The 19,794-nt window shown below is 41.4% G+C and overlaps 1 protein-coding gene across 1 annotated transcript in view; it reads right to left on the reverse strand.

Moving 5' to 3' along the window:
* The window catches only part of MPPED2 (metallophosphoesterase domain containing 2), a 165,255-nt gene that overhangs the window by 78,333 nt on the left and 67,128 nt on the right, over positions 1 to 19,794 (reverse strand). The gene's annotated exons all lie outside the window — the stretch shown is intronic.

The raw sequence follows: 19,794 nt of genomic DNA on the forward strand, positions 1-19,794 counted from the left end.
TGAAACCAATATAATACTGTATGTCAACCATACTTTAATAAAATATATATCAACCAACTATTCTTAACAACTTAGATAACTGCTAGATTTTTAACATATCCTTCATATAAAAAACGTGACACAGCCAAGCACTCCACAATTTAAACAAATGAAAGGAACGCCATAATACAATTTCATATGTAAGTTAAAGTCTTACCTTTGGACTCAGGGATAAAAAGAACATTAATAATGCCTCTCCCTCCCCCCATTAGCAGGCTAACTTTCTACCCACTAGGGATGGGAAAAGAAACTGTAAAGCTTAACCCCCTTTTAATATTTATGGGATGGAAATGGGAGTTCTCAGTGTGTGCTTTTTATGCAAAAGTTTCTCGATCGAAATGAGATAATTCTGGGAAGAAGAATGAAAGCTATAAAGGAAAACCCAAACACCAGACTTCCGCATAGATTTATAATGTTTGAATAAAGTACAGATCATACATATTAATAACTCACGGTGATGCTATAAGAACCAAAATCCAAAGGGAGATAGTGTCGGGCAGCTGTCCCCATCCTGAAATTAATGCCCTTTCTATTCGTTTTCATTACCCATGCCTCAAGCCTCACCGCTGGGCTGCTGCTACTCATTTCATTTCATTTCATTTCATTTTGAAAGAAAAAAGGGCGGGACAATGGTGCCTGTAATTCCAGCTTCCCGAGGCTCCTGGGTCCAAGGCAAAATGAATGTTCCCTGCTATTCCAGGAAGAGTGAAAGTTACCACTAGCAGGACACTGGATCCACTTGTAAAGAACTGGTTCTCACCAGCAAGCCAGAGTCAATGATTTAATTAATGAAGCTTAGTGGGGAAGAGAATGATACCATTTTGGGGGGAAGAAGGGGCAAATTCTGTCAGGGGTCCACGTGGATTTCAGCAATGCAAACTGTAGGGATTACACTGTGAAGCCCACAATCCCAGCAGCACACTGCAAACGTATCTGCCAATAGGGAAGGGATTTTTAAGATTGCTAAAATATGCTTTGCAATGCTACTAGTTTTTCTTTGGCTTTCACTTTTTAGGCGTCTAACAGTAATAAAATAGCAAACAGCATGTAGGTTAATGGGGAGACGAAAGAGAGAGATGAAGGAGTCAGAAAATAAGAGAAAGGTGGAACTGAAAACACAATAGCCAAGTATCAGTGGGTATCCTTGACTACTAGCCCAGGATACTGTGACATGCCTTTGGCCTCAGCTATTTGCAAGGTGGACAGCTCGTGGAAAATAGAAAGCTTCTCTCAAATACATGTTTATGTGAGCTTATAATCTTGCATTAGCATAATGCAATAAGGAGTGCAATGCATATTGTAAACTACCTGGATACAATGATAATATTTTGCACAATTCCTTGTGATCAAAATACAGGTAAAAGATACATAACAGGCTGCAAATTCCCAGCAGTGCACACGCTGGAAACTTGTGAGATGCCCCACAATTCTAATACCAAGGCTCTGTGACCCCACGGGCCTAACACAACACCCCCAGGTTCACCTGTGTTCCCGAGGCTGGAACGTTTTCCTGGACAGTGATCTGTTCCAAGGCAGGTCCTACCAGCGTGAATCTTTGAGCAACTGTATTTGTACAAGTCACACTGTAGCTGCCCGGTTCCTCTTTAATCATTCACGATGATGGACTCACTATAAGCCTTTTCTTTATGCACCACTGCTCTTGCAAGAGGGCTTGGCTTCTCGCTTTTTCCATTTTAGAGCTTTGGTTCAGAGATGGCAAGGGTGAGATTGGGAGGCAAGGCAAAAGGAAGTACATGTTTCCCCTTCAGACCAGTTTGAAAAAAAAAATAAAGTAAAACTGCTGCAAAGTAAATCTTCCTCAGGAAGATAGGACTCCTCCGAGTCTTTTAAATCAAATTGGGAGATGAGACATAAAGAAGTAGCCACCAAAATGAACAGCCGCAGAAACAGTGATGAAATTTACACACTGCCAACAAACTCATCTCTTCCTGAGAATCCAATAGTAGTTTCCAACTTCCATTTTCTGTCACCTATGTTATGAGATTGTCTGACATATTTTCTTTTCTTGCTGAACTGACCTTTCATCTATAATCTGCCAACCTTTATGTTTTATATGAAAAGTGTAAGCAGGGCAGCTGACAAACCTCCTGTTACTTGACAGCATTTTATTTTTTTCCAAACCAGATTAATTTGGAAGTTTCTGCAGTCAAGATCCAAACTTCTTGGTATTCAAATAGCATCAAACAAAAAGGTGCCTGCTTTTATCCATTTTATTCAGACCTGCCTGAATTAAAAACCAAGACCACATGGGAAAATTCTTGCTTTGAATGACCTAAGGGACTCAACTAAACAGTTCCATCTTTCCCAAGACATGATATATGTCCTACTTGTGATATATAAAATTACTTTAGGTGGAATGGAGATGAACTTCTGGCAAAATGTCAAATGGTTTTTTTGTATGTTTTAAAAATACATATTTGAAAAGTATAATGTAACAGTGCAAATAACATAAATTCATTTTTTATTTTTCATTTTTATACAGGGTGGGGCAAAAGTAAGTTTCAGTGGTTCATATGGAAAATAGCACAATAATTAATAAATAATAATTCAAGAATAAACTGTAATTTTGCATACTCACAACTGTAGACCTACTTTTGCCTCAGCCTACATATGATACATGAGATGATTTAAAGAAAACTATTGAATAATTGCACAGATAACTCACAAATATGGCAAATAATAGCACAGCTAATTCACAGATATGATGATGGTAGCAAGTGATGCATAATATGTGGGAAACTAGTCCATTGAGTCAGGTTGGAGCTATAGACCATGGTGAGGCCATAACCTCTTAGAAGCAGCAATTACGTCTTATTCTAATCTGTATCTTGTATTGCATCTGTTATTGTCTAGTGGTATCACATAAATAGATGCTCACTTAAAATCTAAAGGATAATGAAAGCCAGCTGGGTCCTCACTGCTGCTCTGCAGTCCTACTTGTCCCACGTTCTTGCTACTGCCTGTTACCTAAGCAGTCACCACAAAACTCTTCCAGGTTCCTCTCTACTTCCAGGCTCCTTCTGACTCCCCTCTTGGCATACAATGTGCCCGCTAACCTCAAGGTAGGCTCTCTTCACTCCCTTCTATCTCTCTGTTTGCATCATCTCATCTTTCTAATAAGTGGCCGCTTAATCCCATTCCTCAAATTCCCACTGGCACTTTCCTTTTCCAGACAGCTCTCTGATTATATTGGGTCTTTCTATTTAATCCTCCTCCTTAGTGAGTTTATGTTTCCCCACCCCAAGAAAACAGAAAACAAGCAGCCCTACACACACACACACACACACACACACACACACACACACACACACACGTGTGTGTGCCTCACCTACAGTCCTAAATCATCCCTAACTTTTGCTTCTTCTTTGAGATGCTTCCTCATTTCACTTCTATACTTCTGAAAAGAGAATTCCAGAGGCTAGCAACTGGTAGTAGGCCAAATTCAGCCAACAGGTGTAATATAGTTGGCCCTCAACTGTTTTATTTTTTTAAAAATTGAACTAATACTTAGAAATCTGGTATCTGGTTTTCTAGCTTATTTTGGAAAATTAAAAGATCAGGCAATGTTGACCTTCAGTCTGCCACAGACCTCCCCACTTTCTATTACTTCTCACATCTGGCCCATTTATCATGTTTGCATTGCCTGATGGGCGATTCTATTATCAGAATTAGCAACTTAAGAGACAAATGGTTATCAGAATTTACCCAACAAAATCTGGCTTCTGTTTCTATTCTCTTCCAAAAGCTGACCCTGGAATGTTGATAATAACCTAGTAGCCAAGCCAAGACTTTTTTCTCCATTCTCATCTCTATTGATTACGCTGCAGTGGCATTCCTGTCCCTCAAAGTATCAATTCCCTTGAATACTGATATCCCACTCTGGTTTCCTCCTCCCTCTCTGATGTTGCCCTTCCTCTCTCTTCTTCCTCAGCTCCCTTTGCATCTTGGCTGTCTCATTACTTTCTCCCTCTTCATCTTTACTTCTATGGGTATTACTTAATATTTTCTGACTATATGTCCCCCATTTCTGTTCTTTGTGATTAAGTTTTTAGACTAGTACAATTAAACCATGGAGGTGGCCTGGAGTGAAGAGTGGGGACTCCAGGCTTTGCCACGTGTCAGCTGCATAACCTGGGATGGAGTCCTTATGTTCTCTTAACATGCACTAGCAAACGTGGGTAATAACTGCATCCCCTCATAGGTTGTTTTCAAGATAAAATGAAAAAAAAAAGCTTCTAAAGCACATGCATGATATGGAGCACAAACAATCAGTGCATGTTAATTATTTTTCACTCCATTTTTTAAGTTTTGCTCTTTGCATATGACTTGTCTCCCCCTAGACTGTGAGGTCTTTGAAGGCATGAAGCGTGGCTTGTGGTTCTTTGTTTTACAAGAGGTACCCAGTTCAATACTGTCCAAATGGCAGGCACACAGCTAGTATCTGTTGAATAAGTGGAAGGAATGAATGAACCTCTCCAAGATCTGCCAGGAGCTTCCTTAGAATTCCAGGAACTTAGCTTGCCATCTGGGCTATGACAAGATTTAAACCAGGGTCATGCTGTCCCCCTGAAGTGTCCTATTCCCTGCTTACAAATCCAGTCTACCCAAATAATCTCCAACAACTATATTTAAATGCAGTTTCCTGAAATATAAGCAGGAGGAAAATAATAGTACTACCCCCAACGTTTGGTGAGCATTAAGCAAGCTACTGCATGTAATGAACCTACAATTTCTAACACTTCATAATCACTCAGTAGCTGCATTATAATAATTATTATAATGATTAACCTTCCCAGGTGCTATTCAAGAAAAATATTAGCTTACCCACATATTGGATCACAATGGCAATATTCTAAAAAAAAAAAAAAGCATCTGAAGATGGGAGTGAAAACTTGGATTTTCCCAAAGGCAATAACTGGCATGGTCCAAGGTGTTCTTGAAGTTGACAGAAGTATTGTTAAGGTCATTAAGACATCTGGATCTGAAGGTGGGTGGTCCATGAGGCCTCCACGCTATACACAGTACAAACATACCCACCTCTGTCGAGATGATTCCAATCTTGCAAAATGTATACCTGAACACACCACTTCTTCCCTCCTTCTGTTGTCCCGTCAGTCAGACATCCCGTTTAATATTTACTGAATAACGAAAAAAGCGCCAGGATCGGCTTCTCATTCACAGTGACTAGTATAACCTGGGATAGATAACATCCAGATTCCATCTCTCTCCAGTGACTACTCATTCGGAGCGTCCCTACTATCTTCATAGAATCAGATGCGTGTGCAGAGAGGAACGGAATATTCAGTAAAGTTTAAGGTCTTCAAGGTACGCACATGTCTGATAAATCCACAACAACTTTAAAGCACACATACAGCGAACTGTGTCAAGGTCAGCCTCCCTTCCTTATCAAAGTCTGGACATTTAATCTGTCACTTAACGCGGCTCCTATAAATCACGGCACATGAACCCAGAAGGAGCCGCCGGACAGTCTGATGCGGTGATTTGAAAGCTGTGCCCCAGGAGCCTTGGAGGGCTGGAGTGGGGCGACGTGAGGAAAGAGCCAAGGGCGGACGGGAGGGCCCTGCTTTCCTTTACTTTACAGTTCGGGGGGAGATTTCATTTGACGAAAGGTATCACTGGCTTAAAACTATTAAAAAGAAAAACCACTGATTTATCCAATTCCATTTTAGTGATGAAGAAACAGTGCGAGGGAGGTGCTGCCACTCGCTAAGCAGAGTCACAGGCAAGGTTGGTGGCACCAGTGGGACAAGAATAGCTCCTTTGCCTCCTGTGTTAGTTTTTCTTTCAGGTGATTTCAGATTTTTAACAACCTTATGACCAGTGGTTCCCAACGTAGGGCACACGTCACACTGGGGGGCAATTTGGTTTTTAAGGGGGGCAATTCGAGAATGAGTTATTCAAAGGGAATTTTTTGCATTTCTTATGGTTCTAGGGAGACTCACATACAGTATGTAAATATGTATTGTGACATATTTATGCATTTCAGTTCTTTATTATATGTTCTGAAATTTTATTTGCTATTTTTTCACATCATTCATATTATTTTTTTTTTTAACAATTTCTTAGTGATTTCTTCCTCAGTACTTCAACTGTCCTTTCATTCTTTTATTTTTCTCTTTCATGAATGCCATGTTCTTTGGAAGCTTGTTTAGACCAAGTTAATGGCCTTTTAGGCTTTCTCCACATGAATAGGAGTTCACTTTTTAAATAATAAGAATTATTTGTCATTGGGGGGGGGGGAGGGGAGTGGGCATCAAGATTTTAGAGATGCTTAGGCGGAGCATGGCCAAAAAAGGTTGGGAACCACTGCTCTAGACCTATCTCAAGTCCTCCTCAGATCATTCTTCCACCTACGGTTCTCTAGTTCCAAGCAGCTCTGGCCCTCTTTGTTTGTGCCATGAAATAGAACTCCCCATTTCTAGATGTTTGCCTGGCTGTGTCATGGATTTCTCCTCCAGGGGACATTGAGCCATGTCAGCCTCGCAACTATGACAACACACATCCTGGCTCATTTCAGGCATTCCCCAAATACTACTGCTGCTCTGGGTGTAATTTCTTACCCTCTAGCTCCCAGAAGAATTTGGGAGCCTACCCAAGAAGGGAAGGTCACAGAGTTGAGAAGGAGAAGGGACAAAAGGCTCCTCTGCTCAACTTTATTCAGGGTCCCAGAATTTAAACACGTATCGGCTCTATTAGGAGAACTGAGAGGAGACTATGACTGGAGAGTAGAAGTTCATGGTAATAAATCTAAATGCCTCCGGGAGCCAGAGAGGTAAAACAAAAATGTGAATTGGACGAGGTAGAAGTACTAGAGAGCAGTAAGGACCAGCGCACATGTGCATCACCATCTTAAAATAAACACGTGTAAGGATTGCTTTGGCCGAACAAAGTTTCCTTGCTAACTTGCCCCCACCCCTGACACACCACCAGTAAAAATTAATGTCCCTCAAAAATTAAGTACCACACAAGTGCAACCAATTTTCTGTTACAAATCATTATAGAATGTATCCCTCTAGAAAACTCAAGTTCAGGTCAGAGAAAAATCCAAAGTCAATTCCAGAATAGCCACTTTTCTTGGGAATCTTCTTGCCACCTGCTAGAAGTCAGCTCCTGCACCGTACTCCTCCTTCCTCATGAGTAGGGGATGGTGGGAAATAGGAGCAACCACATGACCATCCGTTTGTGGCTAATGACAGATACCACCTTTCCTATGCCCTATTTTAATGAGGCAAATGGATTGCTCTCTCCTATTTATTCTGCTAAAACCAGGAGGGAAAATAAAGGAACCCAGAGCACAACAGAAGTTCTTCGTGAAGGAGAGCATCCCAAAGCCAACACCGCTTGCTGGGTTTCCTGAGTAAAAGAAAACCTAGTTGTATAAAGGTGACACACTTCAAGATCTCCAATCCTCATGCCCACTCCCCTCCATACTCCTAAATTATAGACTTCGAAACTAAACGAAAAATAAAAATTGTTGGTGGCTTAACCCTCATGTAAAATAAAGCTCACGATGTAGCAAGAAGAAAGCAACCGAGATGACAAGACAGAAAGAGAACCTGCTATGGCTCCCAGATGCCAAACTCGCAGCGCACAGCCTTCGGGCTCCCTCTCCCTTGCCAAGGTGCAGGAAAGAAACTAACTTTCTGAGATTAAAAAGAATAAAACAGACGTACAGTCAGGTCTATCATCATAGGACTGGTTCTAACCAAAAGAGACAAACCAATCACATCTCTGAAACCTTCAGCCTGCATGGGGCAGTGCCAGGGGCCTGTTTCAAAACACAGTGTCCTTATGCCAATATTATAAAGGGACCTTGTTATACCCCCGAGGTGGATGAAAGAAGGCAATGTCGTCTTCAAATGATTATGCCTTTAATATCGTGACTCTAGCAGAGAGGGAGGATGTTCAAACCCTTAAAGTCTCTCTATTCCACTGAGGACTGAATAAGAATAACTTGGGCTTGAAAACTAGCCAAGCAGAAAATTTTGCAGGAGTAAGAAAGGAATAAAAAATACCAATGCTTTGAGGAGAAGAACTCCGAGGCTGTGGAACGGGCTAGGAGATAGGTCATCTAAACCCCATCACTAATATAAGAGAAGGGCTGAGTACAGAGAGATAGGGAGAGGGCTCTCTTCGGCTGTAACTGGGCAGAGCCCACCTTTCCCTGCTAACACCTAGGAAAATGCTTGGCACTCAGTTGGTGCCCACTGCCTACCCGTCAAGTGAATGAATGAACCTCCAGCAACCCCTCTCGGCTCCACGGTTTGCACTCACTTGCCTGGGCTGCAAAGCCACCAGAAACATTCAATCAGGGTCACGCTGTCTCTGACCTTAGTCTGTCCCCCGTCAGGCTCCATTAATGTTCACAAGTCCTGACAGCTCTAACGTTAATACTCACACTTGCTGATGGAGCCACACAGCAGGTTCAGACTGCTACCTTCTCCTCTGAAACTCATGCATTAGGGTTTCTTCCATGCTTGCAATGGGAAACCAAGTCTAAGAAATATTAAACACAGAAAACTATATTACAATGATGTCAGGACTGGCCAGAAACCCAGGAGAAAGCGAGGAATGCCGAGTGAGAGCCCAGTGGTCTGCGGCAGGAATCAGGGCTGGGGTAAGAAGCCACAGCTGAAACTCTCCCTCCTCTTCTTCAGCCTTCAATGAGAAAAGAATCCCAAGGCACCAAGAGAAGTTATAAGCCTCAACCTATACAAAGGAGACAAAACTCCACCCCCTACTGAGGAAAGCAGACCCGCTCTGGACCTGAAAAGTCACCAGTATATGGCACCCAGGACAGGTAACATAATGTAGGAGTATAAACCATGAGAGGACAGGACATACAAGTACACATAACTATGTATTAGGGACCTGCAAACAGCTCAGAAATTTCATTCTTGCTCAGCAGCAACTGGTTCGCATGCATTCCTGTCTCAACCATAACTGTATCCAACAAGACTCTTTGTGATTTAAACACACACACACACACACACACACACACATTACAGAAACACTCATTCACATTCATATATTTTAAAAGACAACCATAACATAGTAAAAATGAACGACATCCTCTTCATTTCCCAAATGAGTATCTCTAAGTTGCCACCCAGGCCAGCATGGCGTGTTCTACAATGTGAAGCTGTGGTGGTAACTGTTACCGGCAGCGTGGCTCCAATTAAACTTGAGTATTAGGATCTGGCTGGACAACTGGAACCATAGGTGGTCTCTTCACTATTTTTTGTTTATCCAACCTCCTCCTTACAAATGAAAGCCCTGTCTTGTTGGGACAGATTTATATCCCATACAACAAATTCGATCTGAACACACTAAACTGGATCCAACTTAGGGTTCCACTGGAGAGTCACAAGAAAAATTCGGTTAAGACTCTGTCAAGACTCCTCCCGACCAGCTGTGTGCATGTTTAGATATCACTCAAACGTATTGGAATGTAGGGACAGATGGCATGATGAAAAGATCAGAGGTTTGGGGGTCAGACAGATTTAGGACCAAATGTCTGATTCACTCACTTCTTACATATGAAACTCAAACTTAAAACATGTTATTTTACTTTCCCTTTACCAGAAAAAGTGAGGATAATTGTACAACCTACATTACACAGTGGATATGCAAATTGAGAAAGATCGATAAAGGACCTAACCCTACCCTGGCACAAACAGGGTGATTGTTATTATTATGATTTTGATCTTGTCCTCTGTTTCGCATTGTAACTTCAGTCAGGATAAGGGGTCCATCTCCTACTTCCTACCACCTTAAAGGAGTATTCAATGAGTATCTTTAACAAACTGGTAGTATTAACTGACAAAGTCTATGGTGAGCTGAAGAATAGTATGTTGTTTTTTTCACCATAAAGCCTTTAAAAAGTCACGAAGAAAAGGGGTTCCTTCCAGCAATAATTATAAAAACAAGTGCCAATTATTCTACTGAATAATTAGAGGAACAAATGCAAATCCTATGTGTTTGCATTGTAAACCATTAAGTATGGTGAAAATAAAATTAAATAAAAATAACACGGGTATCAAGGCCATATTCTGTAAAGGAAAGTAATGATTTTGAGGCTTTTTAGATTCCCTCCCCACCTTAACCCTGTGGAGAGTAATAAAAAAAAATCTTTCCATACTACGTAGTATTATTTTTGCATGCTGAAACAATGCCTGGGCAAATGAATGCAGGACATCGGTGTGCCGTGATTCCAAGGGGCTGGTCCACAGAAGCCAGAGCAGAGGGTTGACAATGGAAATAAAATCTCTGCCTTAACAGTGCCACTGGGGCTAGATGAAAATGGTCTTCCAGAACTTGATTAAAACTAAATTGAAAAAGAACATATTTGGCTAATATTACATTAGACTAAAATATAGAAATGAACCCTAATACTCTTGAAATCTAATAAGAAAGAGCCATCTCAATTTCCAAACTTTCAAAAGCATATTCTTTAAATGCATCACAGATCAATTTACATGGTACTTTTGCCAATAAGCAAAACCAAATCCCAGGTTCCAATTGGCTTATATTGGAAAGTGTGAGAGCAAATGCTAGAAAATGCAATTACTGCAAACAAACTCCATTTTCTCTCCTCTGAAGGGAATTTCAGAGAATATTTTATTGCCATCAAATAATATTTCTAAAGGCATCAATACACAATTCTATTTTCTCTTCAGAGTCCCTACTCACTGTATAATCTAATCCACTCTACAGAAGATCTTGAAATTTAGAGAGGAGCCTACGAAAGGGGATATTACCTTGCACACACATCCTATGTCAATTTTAATAATTTGCACTCTGGACAGAAAGCTGCATACAGCAAAATTTAGGGCCCAATAAAATTGACTTCTCCTATTTTATAACTCAAAATTTTAATGAAGCATTTCAAGAATAAAATTTTAAAAGAAATCTCTCAGGGAAGGTTATTTTGATCAATAGTGACAGCAATGAGATGGAGGGAATGGAGACCACATTCATTTCCTCTTCCATTTCTGCTTCTCCTCCACCCCTCAACTGGAAAAATTTTCTAATAAAAACTCCAGATAATCAGAAGCTACACAGAAGACTTCCTGGGGAGTGCGGAATCATGAAGTCTCCTACTGGTAAGGTTTCTGTTTCACGGAAACACCAGTTCCAACAGTCTGATCTCTTTCCTTCGGAATATCTTGTGGCCTAAATGCCACCAGCCTCCCCTCTAGGAAGAAGGAGCTTAAAGGATGCTGCAGGAGAATTTCTCAGGAGGACAGGACTTCTGCAAAGTCCATCATGGCATCGGGGGCCCAAGGTCTCTTTCACGTTCCACATTTTTAAAAATATATATATTTTATTGATTTTTTACAGAGAGAAAGAGAGAGAGATAGAGAGTTAGAAACATCGCTGAGAGAGAAACATCGATCAGCTGCCTCCTGCACACCCCCCACTGGGGATGTGCCCGCAACCAAGGTACATGCCCTTGACCGGAATCGAACCAGGGACCTTTCAGTCCGCAGGCCGACGCTCTATCCACTGAGCCAAACCGGTTTCGGCACGTTCCACATATTTATTCCTCACCCATATGTTATGATCTGAATGTCTGTGTCCCCCTAAAATTCATAGGTTGAAATCCTAATCCTCAAAATGATGGTATTTGGAGGTGGGACCTTGGGAACTGATTAGGTCTTGAGGGTGGAAGCTCCCATAAATGGGATTAATATCCTTATAAAAGAGCCTCCTAGCCCCTTCCACCATATAAAGGCACAGTGACAAGGTGGTATCTACGAACCAAAAAGAGGGCTCTCACCAGAACAGGACCAAGCTGGTGTCCTGATTCTGGACTTCCCGGCCTCAAGAACTGTGAGAAAATAAACTCCTGTTGTTTAACTCACCCAATCTGTAGTATTTTGTTGTGGCAGCTCAAGCAAACAAATATACCTTCCTATAAAGTACACTTTGTTTAACCTATTTTACACACTGAAGCTGAGGTAATCTTATATATGTTTTTTGCTTCAAATATTTTTTTATTGATTTCAGAGAGGAAGGGGGAGGGAGAGAGAGATAGAAACATCAGTGATGAGAGAGAATCACTGATCGGCTGCCTCCTGCACGTCCCACACTGGGATCGTGCCCTGACCGGGAATTGAATAGTGACATCCTGGTTCACAGGTCAATACTCAACCATTGAGCCATGCTAGCGGGACTGAGGTAATCTTATAATACAGATCTCATCATGCATATTCCCTCCACACACTTACACACTCGGCAACTTTAAAATCTTCCTAAATTCCCTATTTTTGCCTACAGACAAAAGACCACACTCCCTGCATGGTGTGTGCAACTTGTGGGATCTGGCCCCCATCAGCCACCTCCAATCATATCTTGGGTGGCTCTGAGCATGCCAAGTACTTGCAGTCCACAGAATGAGCATTTGTCTACAGGGCTCTCTCTCCCACTTGACTAAGACCTCAGGAGGGTCAGACTCTATCCCATTCATCTTTGCATTCTCAGCAGGCTTTAATAATTATTTATCAAATGAATTAATAATTAAGAAATAATTTTATCCTGGCTAAGAATCATGTGATATGAGTAGCTGTATTTGGATTCCAGATGGCCTTAAAGTGTTACAAATCCTATTTTTATTTATCCTAGGATGGCACCAATTATATATCCATTGCAAGGTCTACTATTAATTTGCAATGGAGAAACTAAATCTGATTTTTAAAATCTGTTATAAAAGGGCTTTTTGGGAGGGGAAGGCAGATGGAGGAAAAAATATTGGCTTGCAATAGTAAAAACTCAATTTTGTTGAAGGAGTGAACAAATGAATAAATAAATGAATGAACGAACTATAGGCATCACACAAATAATGTTTCGATTTCAAAAGAGAAGGGAATTACTGCTGTTGCATGGGTTAACATTACTCATTTAAAGATTTTTGCAGCCTTTGTTCCCAGGATTGGGTAGTTCAGAGGAGATAATCAATAGCGGAGTTAATGGAATAGCCATTCATTATTTGAGTAAGTTGCCTGTATTTCTTCTTTGTTGTATCCCTTCATCTGAAAGTTTTCACCCCTAGGCCTCTCAGGCAAATCACTGCTGTTTTGACAGCTGGCTTTGCAGAGGCCACTCTTTACAAATGAGCCTCCTGCCCTGGCCAAACAGGTCATGTGTGTGCATCTTCTCAGGCCCCCAGTCACTGGGTCAGCTGAAAGAATCCACTTGAACATACTTGCAGGGCCAGCTCTTCCCTTTTGCTTCCAACAGAAAAAAATCAAGAGGCCTTTGACATCTTATTCTAATTCCAGGCTCGCTGATATTCCAACGCTAGAGAGTCCTCAGAGATCAGAATCATGCCTTCCATGAAATGGAAAACTACCATCCAGCAAGGCTACAGGACTCCTCTAGGTCATCCAATGAGTTAGCTGCAACATGGAACTCCTTTACCATGCCATGCAGTTACACAGCCAGAGTTTTTGAGTCAAAGAGTGTTGAAATTATTTTCTTTATAGATCAGGAAACTGAGGTTCAGGGAAATGGAGAGCCTTTTCTAAAGACCATGCCCACAAGCATGAATCCTGACTCCTAAAACCCATCTGCCACTACCTGCAAGTCCTGTCCAATAACCCACAGGACATATGGCCATTCATTTCTTCTTATCTCACAACACTCAGGACTGCTCATGTTCATGGTTGGGATACTCATTCTGTTCTATTTTTAAACCTCTGCTATTATAGTTGAAGACCATTTTCTTTCATTTGACCCATGGACAAAGCATCTGTTTTGCAACCTTAACTGTGAGCTTAGAGTAACTTAGGATACCAGAAATGACCTCTCTGGATCCAGCCACTGTCCTCCCAAACGCTCTCATCTCTGACAGTATTATTGAGGCACTTTTGATGAAATTCAATGGTAAAAATCTTCCATAAGGTGAACATCCCAATTGTTACTTATTTTTGTCCATCAGTAACTAAGAGGCTATGTTTGCTTATTCTCGGCCAATGTGGCACCCCTTTTCATGTCAAATATCTAGGTGGTTTCTCAAGGTTCTGTAAAAAAAAGGTTTTCTTGCCGAAACCGGTTTGGCTCAATGGATAGAGCGTCGGCCTGCGGACTGGGGGGTCCCGGGTTCGATTCCGGTCAGGGGCATGTGCCTTGGTTGCGGGCGCATCCCCAGTGGGGGGTGTGCAGGAGGCGGCTGGTCGATGTTTCTCTCTCATCGATGTTTCTGACTCTCTATCCCTCTCTCTTCCTCACTGTAATAAATCAATAAAATATATTAAAAAAAAAAAAAAAAAAAGGTTTTCTAGACTATATCTTCTTACAATACATAGGTTCATCTCAACCACAGTATTTCATTTCCATTTGTCTCTGAAACACTACCAGCATTTTTCACGAAGATCATTTTTTTTTTTTTTTTTTTAATACATTTTATTGTTTTTCTACAGAGAGAAAGAGAGAGGGATAGAGAGTTAGAAACATTGATCAGCTGCCTCTTGCACACCCCCTACTGGGGATGTGCCCGCAACCAAGGTACATGCCCTTGACTGGAATCGAACCTGGGACCCTTGAGTTCGCAGGCCGACGCTCTATCCACTGAGCCAAACCGGTTTCGGCACGAAGATCATTCTTCTTCCCATGGGAGGTTAGGCCAGTATCATTGATTCTTAAGTGCTAAAAATGCAGGTCAAACATTTTGAAAAAATAAAAAACTATTTTTAAAAAGTTTTTAAATGAATTCCTTTGCGGTGTTTTGGCTAGAAACTGGAGATTAGATACATTAGTAGGAAAAAGAAGCACAGTGTATTTTTGCAGGGTCTAACATAATAATTCACAACTGAGAACTCCAACCACTACTATTCAAACTCATTCAAAGCTTGTGAAGTTGATTCCTTACTAGGAAGATCTGGCCAGATTTCAATGCTTTGGGTTAAACTGTTCTTACTTTTTAACTCTGTCATGTGGCATTTCACTTTCAACTCCACATTCTCAGATTCACCCACGTTGTGGTTTCCTTTTCCTGTTGGGCTCATTTTGAAGTTCTGCAAAGTCAAGTCAAAACCTCATTTTCTAATCCAGCAACCTTGGGGAAACTAAATCTTATTAGGTTCCATGAAATCTCATTAGATCCCTGACCCTTTCGAAAGTCAGGATGAGATCTGATAATGAAATGGGGTTCCAGAATGCCCATGAAATGATCACAGTCTTTCTACAACATTCAACAGCTATTCCCTGGGGATCTTGGGTGGGACAGGTAGTGTGTTGGGTGCTGGCTGGGAAGGTAATGAATGAACAAAATAGAAAAGGGTGTCTGCCCTTGGGGAGCTTACACTCAGCTGAGAGCAACAGAAAAAGAAGTACTTACTAACAAAGCTCAGATTATGATCATTGCTAGGCAGGGAATTAGCAGCTGCAAATGAAAGAGAGTAACAGAAGACATCTGATCAACGGAGGTAAGTGTCTTCGAGGGGGATCAGTCAACATTTACAATCTTGTCCAAGATTTTAGCAACAATCAGTTCAGATATGCAAGAAACAGACGCCCCTGATCATGTGTGACATAATGGAAGGAGGCAGGGAGCATGCACACACACACCCCAGAGATGTTTACAACAGTATTCAAGAGAAGGAGGAATATGATAGAGCAGCGATTTTCAACCGATGTGCCTCAAGAATTTTTAAAACACGCAATATCTGACTATTTAGTTAGGGGTACTGACCTCTTTTCCTTTAGGTTGTCAAATTAAAAAATGACAATAGGCAACACAACAATAGCTGTCAATGTGAATGAATCAAAATTATGCCAATTATGCCAATTTTTTTTTTGTCTGATTGGCAAAAAAATATATTTTTGGGTGTGTGGCAGAATTTTAGTAATTAGTCTGTGTGTGTCATGAGATGAAAAAGGTTGAAAACTCGCTGCTGTGAGCAAAAGAGAAAAGTGACATTTTTCAAGAGGAAAATAGGAAACAGGTAATAAGCATCTTAAAGTGCTACCCAAGGCTGTCTGAGTCCCCAGCCAAGCCATGCCACTGTACTTGTCCCTGAATTGCAGCAAGTCATATCACATGGACTCCATTCTAGGAAAACAGTAGGCTACTCGCTCCAAAGTTCAATGCAAAGATATTTCATTACCAGACTCATAAAGCAGACACTGTGGGTGGTCTACTCCAACCCTCACCCCAGCTTTCCTCGACAGCAGAGCCCCTAATTTCATCCATATATTCATTCCTGGGAAGCCATGTGCCCAAGAAAGGTGTGCCTATGCTTACACCCAGGGGGGTGGATCTTGATGAATTCTATTTCCCTTGTCAGTGCCTGGTTTAAAGAGGTGCATGTCACCCAATCCTAGCCAATGAGACATGAGGGGAAGTCTGCTGAAGGTCTCCCGGGAAATGGTCACCACCTCTACAAACAGACAATATAATAAAGGAATGGTCCTCTCTTTCCACTGAATATTGTCATGTCTTCATAACAAGCCCGGAATTTCAACAGTCACACTCCAACCTCAGGGGCAAGGTTAACATGTGAGAACAGGAGAAAGAAATACCAAATACCCTGGTTCCTGAAAATCATCACTGGGTCCCTGAATTACAGGACCCTAAAAAAATGATTTACTCCTCCCAGCTTCTTATTATCTGAGATACTAAATCCCTTGTTATTTAAGCCATTTTGTTTCTTCGAGCCAAAAGCCTCCTTACTGATTTAACACACTGTGTTTGCACTTCCACATGCTTAATTAATACCATAATGTCTTTCCCAAACAATGCTACTGGTATACCCCCTACTCCTCCTGACAACAGCCTCGTAAGAGATCCTGAATCGTGATTTCTACCTCCGGCAGGGACACTCAGAGTCCCTGTAAACAAAATAAATGATGATGACAATTAGGAGGATTAGAACAGATTCAAGTAATACTTACCCTCTATTGGGCAACTGCCCTAAAAAAAATGTATATAATCCACTTAATCCTTACAACAGCCCTATGAACTAAGAACTATCATCTGCTTTTACAGATGAGGTAAATGAGGTACACAGAAGTCAGGATGAAAAAGAACAGCTTTGCTAAGGGTGATGAGAGCATGCAGACTATATCCCTGAACTTGACAACTGACACCATCGTAAGCCAGAACAGGGCAGTGAATTGGCAGGAGAGCCACAGAAGAGTTCAATAAAGTTCCAATTATTTGCACGCACCAGTAGAGAACCTAATTCAATAGGTCTGAGCTAGATTCCAGGAATCTGAAGTTTGAACCAACTGCCTGGTGTTAAGCAGTCATGTTGAGGAGATAGGAACTTGAAACTAGAGAAAACTGAGTGCCCAAGATTTGTGGGACATAATAAGGTAAACTGAGCTGATCCATTAACTCCATCAGATTGGTTCAATAACCTTAATTCTTTATAGCTTGGGATTTAGTGAACTTGTTTCCTAAATCCTATAGGATACAAAGAGTTCTGTGCGTTTTCTTGTCTTCCTGACAGTCTGATTCACATACTAGCCTCAACCTGCTTCCAAGATATGCCAAGAACGTCCCGCAACAGCCTACAATGGGAAGAAAACTTAAAACTCCCACCACGCCTAGGTCACAGTCGTTTTGGGAACTTTCTAATACAGACACATGAAAGTGTGGATTGGCCAGAAAGAGTTAAAATAAAGCAGGTGGATGTGGTCACTATGGCAGTTTTCTGTCTACCAGAGTCACAGAGCATGAGTGCGACCAAAGACAATGACGCTAAACTGACCTGCAAATGCATGGCACCTGAGCAACCACCTATGGCCCCACGCTACGATGTGGCAGTCACTGCCAATCAATCATAACATCTCTCCCACTGAGTCTGGATGTGCCAGGAAAATCCTTCTTAACAAAATGCTTCTGGGCCGAAACTCTCACGAATAGAAGAAAGAGAAGCAAAAGAAAAATATTGTGTGCTCATTTTCCAGATACTCTTCTGGTGTATCCAAGTGTTATTATTACTATTTCTCTAGCTCCTCATGTTCATAAAGGGCACCTGGATAAATGTTTGTTGAATTTAATTTGTTGTTGTTTTTTCCCCACTACTTTGGCCAAAGGATTCAGCATTTCCCTAACAGGAATATTAAACTCAGCATAGGCCATGAAGTCCTGGAACCAAAACAGTTAATTAATTAGCAAGTCACCAAGACTTAGCAAGAAGCAGGAGACACGGCTTAGGAAGCTGCCCATTTTTTTCTTTTTTTGTAATAAAGAAAATAAAGACAGTAATTCCGAGAACGTTTATTAACCCCCCAGTATGGGTAACTGCCATCAGCTGTGGGTCTGTTAGTCTTGCATTAACATAAGCTACTGGATCTTGGTTTTCAATGGCATAGTAAATGCCCATGATACTGCCGATAAGTGCTAACGCTGAGTTTTGGAAACCAAGCCGTGTCTAGCAAATGCTTTTAAAGGAATTTCACTCTCAATGGTTACTTGCCCAGGAGAAATTCATTTTATGCTAAAAAAAAAAAAAATAGCAAGAAAGCAAACAAGGAGGCATTCAATTGAGCAAGCGTTTTCTTAACTCATTTTAAGATAATCTCTTGCATTCATCAACAATTTCTCCAGTGGGCAGAACCATAGAAAAACACTTCGTATGGTTTGGCTGTATGCTTCGTTCTATATTGGTGGACAACCTAAAATAATGGAATGGTGATAAAACAAAAAAAGAAAGGCTTTATAACAGTCAGGGCACGCCGACCAATTTTAAATTGAATTACACAGCCTGCTAATCTTTATGATGGGATACAATTTCTTTCAACATTATGCATTATACTAAAATTTGCAGCATTTTCCCCTTCCCACTTCTTGAGCTGAGAGCCACCCCCACACACCTCCCCAGTGATAAAGCTTCTCTTGGACCCCAAAAGCATTGTTCCTGCTGCCTGCGAAGGCAGGGCACAGCTTGTGCAAGATTTCATTTTTATAGCTATTGTTAGTCCGTGTGCATCTGTATTTCACACCAGGGTATACACACAGTGTTATGAACACTGGGCATATTTTCCTAAGACACATTTCTAAAGAGGATAGATTCAAACACACACATATGGTAAAAGAGGTTTTTAAAGCCAACAATATTGAGGAGCTTGTTACATGTTAAAAACAAATGTGCAGAACACTGCAGGCCACATATCTGATGAAGCCAGTGCTCTTCAGAAATTCTGAACTACCCAGGGTTAGAATGGAAGGGACTGCACTGACGCAGGAGCCTGTCTATTTGGATCGTGTTTTTGCTCTTTTGATGTGTTTTTCTTACTCTTGGAGTGGAGAGGGGGCAGAGCTTATTCTGTAGGCATGGGCAAGCTCAGGCGTCACCCCTCTAACCCTGATAAGGAGAAGGAAGAACTGTCTTGACAAGTTCTGATCCTTCTTCCCCCTGCCGTGGGAAAGGGAACTTCCAAATTCACCTTAGTAATATTTCTAGGACATGTGACCTTTCTTAGAACTTAAGCTCCTTCCCTTTATCTTAGAATATGGAATCTTACTGTGTGATGCATTGGGCTTATCGATATATATAAAAGCCTAAGCGACGGGCTGACCGGCCAACCAGCCGGTACCTATGATACGCCATGACCACCAGGGGGCAGATGCTCTGACTGGTAGCTATGATGTTCACTGACCACCAGGGGGCAGACGCTCAAGGCAGCAGCTGCTGAGCTGCAGTGATTTGGCAGCTGAGTTCATTCTCGGGTGATACACCCAGAATCAGAGAGGAGGGAGTC

Source organism: Eptesicus fuscus, chromosome 13 (genome assembly GCF_027574615.1).
Source record: "Eptesicus fuscus isolate TK198812 chromosome 13, DD_ASM_mEF_20220401, whole genome shotgun sequence".
Classification (NCBI taxonomy): domain Eukaryota; kingdom Metazoa; phylum Chordata; class Mammalia; order Chiroptera; family Vespertilionidae; genus Eptesicus; species Eptesicus fuscus.